This window comes from Hippopotamus amphibius, chromosome 9 (assembly GCF_030028045.1).
Source record: "Hippopotamus amphibius kiboko isolate mHipAmp2 chromosome 9, mHipAmp2.hap2, whole genome shotgun sequence".
In the NCBI taxonomy this organism is placed as follows: Eukaryota; Metazoa; Chordata; class Mammalia; order Artiodactyla; family Hippopotamidae; genus Hippopotamus; species Hippopotamus amphibius.
In genome coordinates, this window is record NC_080194.1 from 139,956,148 (window position 1) to 139,964,397 (window position 8,250).

Genomic DNA, 8,250 nt, shown 5'->3' on the forward strand with positions numbered 1-8,250 from the left:
TGCAGCATAAAAAGGAAAAGCACTCAGCATGGGGAGCTGGGAGGGCAGGCTGGGCTTCTGGCACAGCTACGAGGAATTATGACAACGGCTTGGGCTGTGTGTCATACTTGGTTTTATTTGACCTTTCTCATACTAGATTAAGTGTGAAGTGTAAACAGATGAACCGCGACTTGCTTGCTGGTGGAGGGGTAACCAACTGGGTGGATGGCGCTTGGAGGTGTGATCCCCACATTGGCTAATTGTTCCCTCCGTCCACTGGGCTTAAGCACTAGGCACGTGGTCAAGCCAGGCTGGGGCTCCCCCTCCCGTACCAGCCATGCCTGCTCCTTGCATCACGAGCCCACCCCCACTTCCCATACTTACTGCTGCTCGGGTTGAGGCCAATTAACTTAAGACTTCTCTAAAATCTCTTAAATATGTCAGAAGACATTAGAGCAAGACCACTTATGCCTGAGGGCAAAAATTCACCAGGTTCCTTATTCCATCCCAGATTATGTGCAAATATGTTGTCCAACCACCTAATCCCTTTAGAGGGGAGACACATGACATGGCAATGACAGTGTCACAGTATTCCCCAACTTAAATTATGTGAAGACCACACAGAGAAAAGTAACCATCCCCAATCGCCCCCGTGGTGATCACGGCAAACAAATTCCCTTTCACATTCAAGAAACCGACCCCCTTGCAGTTCCTGCCGGATTGGTGAACCGCCGTCCGATGCTGACTTGTGAGCAAAGGGTAAGGAGTGGAAATAGTGTCAGGAATCCTCTGAGGGGAGAAAGGACAGCTGTGCTCTCAGTGGAGGAAGATGTGGAGTTGGGACAGTGAACAAACCTGTGCACATAGCGTGGCATCTGCGGAGCACAGCTTCACAGACGTTCTCTCCACTCATTAGCCCAGGGGAACCTGCCTGACTGGCAGATCAGTGGGAGGGGAAGGCCAGCATTGAACCCCCAAGCCTGCGGGGGGAGTAGATGTGTCAGAAGAAACCTAATGTTTTAGTGATGATTTTAAAGAGAAGGGGAGTCCTTTTGTAGCATGATGTTGGGAGGGGTTGACAGACTCAGGTAACCCATCCCTGCTTGTCTGTGTTCCTTCTGAAGCAGCTGTGTCCTCCACAAACCCACACTGAGATGCAGGGCTGGGACTGGACTTTCCTCCAGCCAGGAGTGCAGGAACTCCCAGGGGGAAAGTGAGTTCTGGCAAGAAGACCCCTGAGGACTTCAGCTGCAAAAAAAAGACAAATGGAACCACCTATGCTAAACATCCTCAAAGAAAAAAAGTGTTGGTAAGTTAGGTGGAGGTAAACAGTTCAAAAAAAGGGAAGTATTTAGTATCAATAAAAATTCGGTAGCTTAGGGGAGCCAATGATTAATGAGTGGGAGAAACTGTAGCAAAGAGCTTTTGCAGAAGGCTTCAGAGAGAATAAAGAAAATGTGATGTGAAAAGGTTAGAAGTGGAGATTTCAGCAGGATACTCACAAATGAAGGGGAGGAAGTACATGGAGGGAGGGGAGTGACCATTTTCTACACATGAAAAAACCAATGTGATCTCAAAAGAACAGGTGGAGCTCCAAACAGGAAAAATACTGAAATAGCCATACTTCATTGAAGTGAAATTTAAGAATATCAAAGATAAAACTTTGAAAGCTTCTCTACAGAGGCAGTCACCGAAAAGACAGTAAGCACATTTATCAGCTTCCATTTTTAGCCATGAGGGAGTAACAGGAAACGGATTTATTCTCCTGACAAAACAACTGAAAAACGGGACAGAATAGATGAAACCATGGCTTTCGGACGTTGGACATCAGGCAGGACAGTGACCCCTGAGAGAAGAGAAACAAAGTGGCCCCCAGGCCACTGCGCAGGGAAGGGCACCCCAAGCAGAGCTGGGTGGTCTTCCCGAGCTGAGAATTCAGGAAGGCCAAGCAGCTAGAAGTCAGGGCAGAGTGAACAGGACAGAGCTGCGCAGGGCTCTGAGATCCTAACACAGGGACCCCCAAGCGCAAGGGTGCAGGGGGCTCAATTCCGGGACGGGACTCGGGCTGCTCAGCAAATAGGGGCGTGGCTATGGCGTTAGGGGCATGGCTTTGTCCTGGGGGCGGGGCCTTTGTTGAGTGTTGGGGTGGGCGTAACAGTGGACAGGGCGTGGCTCGGGCCGGGGGCGTGGTCAGCAGTGGAGCTTGGCTTGGGCTCACAGAGGCACCCAAATCTGCAGCGGCCGCTCCTCAGGCGAGAGCTGTTTGGATCTAAGAGGATTTGGGGGGCCAAAGGCCAGAGACGGGAAGACACGGCAGGCCTGCGGGCAGGTGAAGAGTGACAGACCTGTGTGTGAGGCGCCGGGGACGTGGAAGGGGGAGGGGACAGAAGAGGGGAGTAAGGGAGTGGGGTGGGGATGGGGGGCGGCCAACGGCGGGGCCGCTTACCGCCCACCGCGCGAATCCTCCCAGCCGCCCCGCCTGCCCGGCCATGTGGCGCCCGCTGGTCTTGCTGCTACTGTTGCTGCTCCCGGCCACCCGCGTCCCCACCGCCACTGCCGCCCCCGTCCTGGAGGCCAAAACCCAGGACGGCCTGCAGAGCCTCCTCCAAGGTCGCAACAGCCTCTTGTTGGGGGCTGGGGAGAGGAGGACAGAGAAGGGGGGCGGAGGCAGACAGCACGAGAGGAAGCCAGAGGGGCACTGGGGAAGGGAGGGACAGAGACAACAGAGATGGAGGGAGGAGGCCCGAAGGATAGAGACAGGGAGATACCGCAGGACAGACGAAGGGCAGGTATAAGGAGATAATGGGGCAGAATAGAGACGGGGCAGAGGGGCAGGGACGGAGAAGAACAGGGGACAAGATGGGGGTGCACTGGTTCAGCCCTCAGGGTCAGAGGATGAAGACGGAAGGGGTCAGGGGGGAATATGGGGACAGGCCTGGAGGGGCATCCGAGACCCACACACCACCCACTCCAATCCCTGGGGGGACCTGCTACGTGGCTTCAGAGCCTCTCCGGGAACTGCACAGCACAGAGGACCAGGGCGCTGGCTGGGGAGCTCCATACTTCCAGCAGAACCTCGAGCCAACTTGTTCTCCAGGTACCCAAGCGGGGGGAAACAGAGCGCTGCGGGCAGCCGCAAAGCACATCCCTCACTTCAGCTGCCCTCACGCGGTATGAGGTGGCTGCCACCGGGGTGCAGCCCTGGAGCCTGGGAGGCAGGCCTGCAGCTCTGTGAGAAGCATCCAGGGCTACAGGCGAGGGGACCTGGAGCCTCCACTACCCCCAATGAACGCCCCCCAAGACCCATTTCTGAGACCCCTTTCCCAGGCTCAGTAGCAGGGGCTGGGGGTGGGCAGGGGACAGACGTGTGCCCCCATCAGAGCCCACTCCCAGCTCCATTTAGAAATAAATTCCTTCCTTACAGCCAGCCGCAGAGTTTACTTTTGGGGCCAGTCCCCAATTTCTCTACTTTTACCTAACCCTTCTTACAAGCTCCTGAGGCAGGAACTGGGCTGTGTTGCCTGAGCTTACCGGAGAAGGATGGCTCACATTTAATTCTGAAATAACGTTTTGTTGTCGAGAATGGAGGTTACATAGCTGCGTCCACTGGGTGCTGTCTGGAGGGACGCCCTCCCGGATGCTCCAGCCCCAGGCTCACCTTGAAAGTCAACTACAATGATAATCACATGGGACTGTTTAAAAACGCTTGCGTCCTGTAAGTGTCCTAATGCTGAAAATTGAAGATAACACACGTAGATGGGTGTTGGGCAACACAAATATTGAGTAATATCCCCTGCTTTGAGAAGAAAATTTAAGACCTAAAAAGAAGCAGGCAACCCCATAAAGTGCAATCATGGAGTTCATTGTAGGTAACATACATACAGGCAGGATCGTGCATTTGCAGCAGAACTCCATGCTGCTGAAAGGGGTATAGGGGATTTAAAGGGGCCAAAGCTAAAATTAGAATCTGACGACTAAGGACCGAGCATGTCTGAAGGGACAAGAAAGTTTCTCCCTTTTTGGCGTCTCATGACCATTAATCATCTGTGTCAGCAAAAGGCATTCTTCCAGCTTTCATATCAGATGAAGGCAAGGATAAATGTGGAGCTTACCTGATGGGGGTGCATTCCTTGTGAGTAGGCTAAAGCTCAGGCTGGAGAAAGGGGAGGGGGAGGACTGCAGGCCTGAGGTGGAGCTGAAGAAATGGGATCAGTGTGTCAGCTGCACCACGGGTCATTCACAAAGGAGGACACTTGCTTCTCTTTGGATTATTAAAATTAAGTTTTGAGGTTAAAGTGATGACAGATTCCTCTTCGGCTCTGTTCTGTGTTCTGGGGTCCAGTGTTGGGTGCAGGCTGTGGGGCTGTCTGGGTCCTATGGCAGTATGGGCATGCGCAGCTGTGCTCCAGCTCCGAGGGTCCCAGCCATTGTCTGGAGGGGTCCCTACTCCATCCAAGCCAGAGGAGCTGGCCCCCCGTGCACCTGCCTTCAGATGGTGAGGCAGGATGGATGCATGGGGGCGGGGGGCAGAGCTGGAGGCCAGAGCGAGAGGACGTGCAGACAGAGCAGGGCTGGCATGGAAAGGCAAGGTGTGTGGGCATGATGGTGATTATAAACTGGCGCATGAGGGTAGGGGTGCAGCTGGCAGGGGCGGGGCACACCTGGGGCCTGGAGTGAGCATGCTTAACAAAGACATCTGGCAGCAAGGAATGGGCCCAAATGGTGCAGGGAAGCCTCCAGAAGGTGTGATGGTTGCCCAGCTCCTGTCTTCAAAACAGCTTCCTTGGTGGTGCAGTGGTTAAGAATCCGCCTGCCAATGCAGGGGATACAGATTCGATTCTTGGTCTGGGAAGATCCCACTTGCTGCAGAGCAACTAAGCCCGTACACCACAACTATTGAGCCTGTGCTCTAGAGCCCGAGAGCCACAACTACTGAGCCCATGTGCCACAACTACTGAAGCCTGAGCGTCTAGCGCCCGCAACAAGAGAAGCCGCTGCAATGAGAAGCCCGCGCACTGCAATGAAGAGTAGCCCCTGCTCTCCACAACTACAGAAACCCCACGCACAGCAACGAAGACTCAACACAGCCAATAAAAACAAAAACAGTGTGACTCAGGTTGTCTCTAGGACCCCAGGCTGATGGAACCCTCCAATCAATGGCAGCTACTTCTGCCAGCAGAATGCCCATCCAGTATCCGCAGGACCTGATATTGGGGCCTTTTATATCTCTGTGGTGCCCCAAATCTCCAAACAGATAAGGGGGTCCAGCTGCTTGTCCATCCTCTGTGCCTGGACTTTGCCTGTGCTAGTCCCCTGCCCGCAGCACCTGCCTCTGTCCTTGCCTCAGCCCATCAGGAAAGGCATAAAGTGGGACATCATTGCAGAGTCAATAAGAAGACAATATGAACATTCTGTGCTGAGACATTTGAAGACCTGGATAAAATGGACAGCTTTCTGGAAAACACAACTTACTGAAACTGACACAAGAAATTTCAACTGTAGTTTAAAATTTTCCCACGAAGAAATCTAAAGGCTCAGATAACCTCATTTAGTAAATCCTTCTGAACACTTCAGGAAAATATTAAAGGCAATCTTACATAAATTCCAGAGAATAGGAACCCTGTGTTTGGAAGCAGAAGAGCCTTATGGCAAAATCCAAGAAGTAAATTTTGAGAAAGGAACAATTTCAGTCCAATATCTTTCATAAACAAGGCATTAGTCAAATGAATCACTGCCTAAGGCAGATAACTGTGGGAATGGTGGCTTAATCAGGTAGAAAACATCAGCCTCAAGTTGCCGGACACAGAGCTGTCCTGGTGAGTATACAACAGAGTAGGATCCAGCAGCTGAAGACACAAATAAGATTTCGCGTGGTGTAGAATTCAAGGCTGAGTCAGCTAAGTTAGGCATCACATTTAATTCAGGGGAAAATAAGATTCAGATGAAATATTAATTTTTCACGGGGTAAGGAAGAGACAGATCCACGACAGATACTCTTTTCCTCTAGTCTGGTTTTAACCTGCTGCAAGAATCAGATTTCCTGACAAATGAGCCTCAAAAGCTTCATTTGGGGCACCAGCTCTGAGGACCTCATCCAGCATGCAGCCTGCCTGGAGGAAGGAATCCAGAAGCCACTTCCCACAGAGGCCGGGCCTTGCGCATTGCTCCAAAGGGAGAAGCAGGTACTAGTGTCGATGCTGATGGGTTACTGATTTGCAGTCCCTTCTGCCTGCATGATTGGTTCTAGAACCTGCTTGGGTTCTTTCTGCTGTGTGTGTGTGTGTGTGTGTGTGTGTGTGTGTGTGTGTACGCGCGCGCGTGCTCAGAAGGAAGGGGAAGCAGGTTTGGGGTTTGGCCAGGAGTGGGGAAACTGCTATCAGTGGGGGGAGGTGGTACCTGAGGCTGGTAAAGCTGGGGGGCACCAGGGCAGTGGTGTGATGCTCAGTGAATGGAACACTGATTGGTAGTGTTTGCCAATTTTTACAGTGTAAATAATCCTACTCCGGCCGATCTAAAGATACCGATGTGATGTGTACCTTCTGCTTCTCGGAAAAGACAACTCCCTCTTTCCCTGAGCCCATTGTTGCACAGAATCAGTGACTTTTGGGTCACTGGCCTGCAACTCTTCAGTGCAGTTGTGGCTTCAGCTATCTGTGCTTTTTTTCACTAAAGTTGTACTGTTTGCTACCCATCAGTTCCACTGACCATGTTTGGGATGCATGATGCCCAGTTGTCTGAGGAGGACATGCCAAGGGTTCTATTATTTTACTTCCAAAAGTGGGTTTCACCATTGGGCTATAAATTGGAATCTGGAAAAATCTTATGCCGTGGGCAACACTTGTCTCATTCCTCGTGTTTCCAGAAAGGGATTTTCACACCTCTTAGGAAGTACAGAATGTTTTCCTACCTCTTTTGCCCCCTATTTACCTGGACTCATAGTATTTGTGAGTTTGGAGAAGGCACTGAGTGCACGGAGCAGACCCCATCTGGTCTTTCCGGTGTGGCCTGTCCTCGGGTCCTTCTTTCCCTCACAGAGGGCACCTGTCACTTTCTATTTCACCTGTGGCTGGCAGGTGCAAAGTATTGGACAATCCACATGGCCACAGGTCTAGATCATTCCTCCAATTCAGAGTTATCCATAATAAAGCTGATATTTTCATATCTGTGTGTTGTGACTCCTGTGTGTCTCCCAGTGGATTACAAACTTAGGACTGGAGAAGAGGGGTGTTAACTGTCTTTTCACAACCCCCCAAATCTGAGTTATTATTCACTTCCTGCATAAGTAAGTGTATCAGCTTCAGTGTCTTTGCTCTTTTCACTTCATCCCACCACCTCCAGAGAATGGTGCCAGAACTATAATTATTTGCCCACGAAATCTGCAGTATGCAATATCTAACTTTCCCCCAAACCTACCAACCAACCTGTAACAGACTCGTCTCCACTCCGCCTGAAAATCCACAACACGGAATTTTTTTTTTTTTTTTAAGGGGCTTAAACCTCAAGGATAAAGGAAACATGAAAAGAGTTGAAAGCAAAAGCGAGAGGTCCACATCATCTTAGAAGAACAAGGATGCGCTAATGGGCATTGCCTGAGCGGAGCAAACAGGATGGGAGTGTAAGTTCCTGCAGAAGTTAAGACCAGAGGAGAGGGCTCAGGGGTTGGGGGACCCAGGGACCTAGTGGGCGGGGATGAGGAGACAGACTGTTAACAGGAGGGCTGGATAAACGTCCGAGTGGAAAGCAGTGAGATGTCCGGACCCCCTCAAACCCTGCGAGACACTCGTCCCAGCCTGAGATGGGACAGAAAGCGGCTCTGCGCATGGAGGTGGTGGCACAGATGAAGGACTCGAGTGAAGACAGGGACTCCACGAGAAAGCCGCAGGCCCAGCCGTGAGACCACGACCGCCGCCTTCCACGGCTCGGCACCCTCGCCTTCACGCCAGGCAGGAGAGCGCAGGATTCTCCGTGGAGAAACGCGCCCACACGGGAAAGCCGGCTGCCTGGGGACCACCGCGTCCCTGGGGCACGTGAGGGCAGCCCAACTGCACCGCTGACTCGCGGTCGCTCATTCCGGAACTGTCGGCCCCCTCGGTTCCCCCACCCCCACCCCCGCCGGGCCGCTCTGTGTGAAGGGAGCAAGGGTCTGAGGGAGGTGATGAGGGAGGGACCGGGACCATCTGAATACCCAGGGACGTTTGATGAGGCATGAAGGATGGTCTCTGGGTTCCAGGGGCTGTCCCTGGGGCGACAGGGAGCAGGGGATTTAGCGGG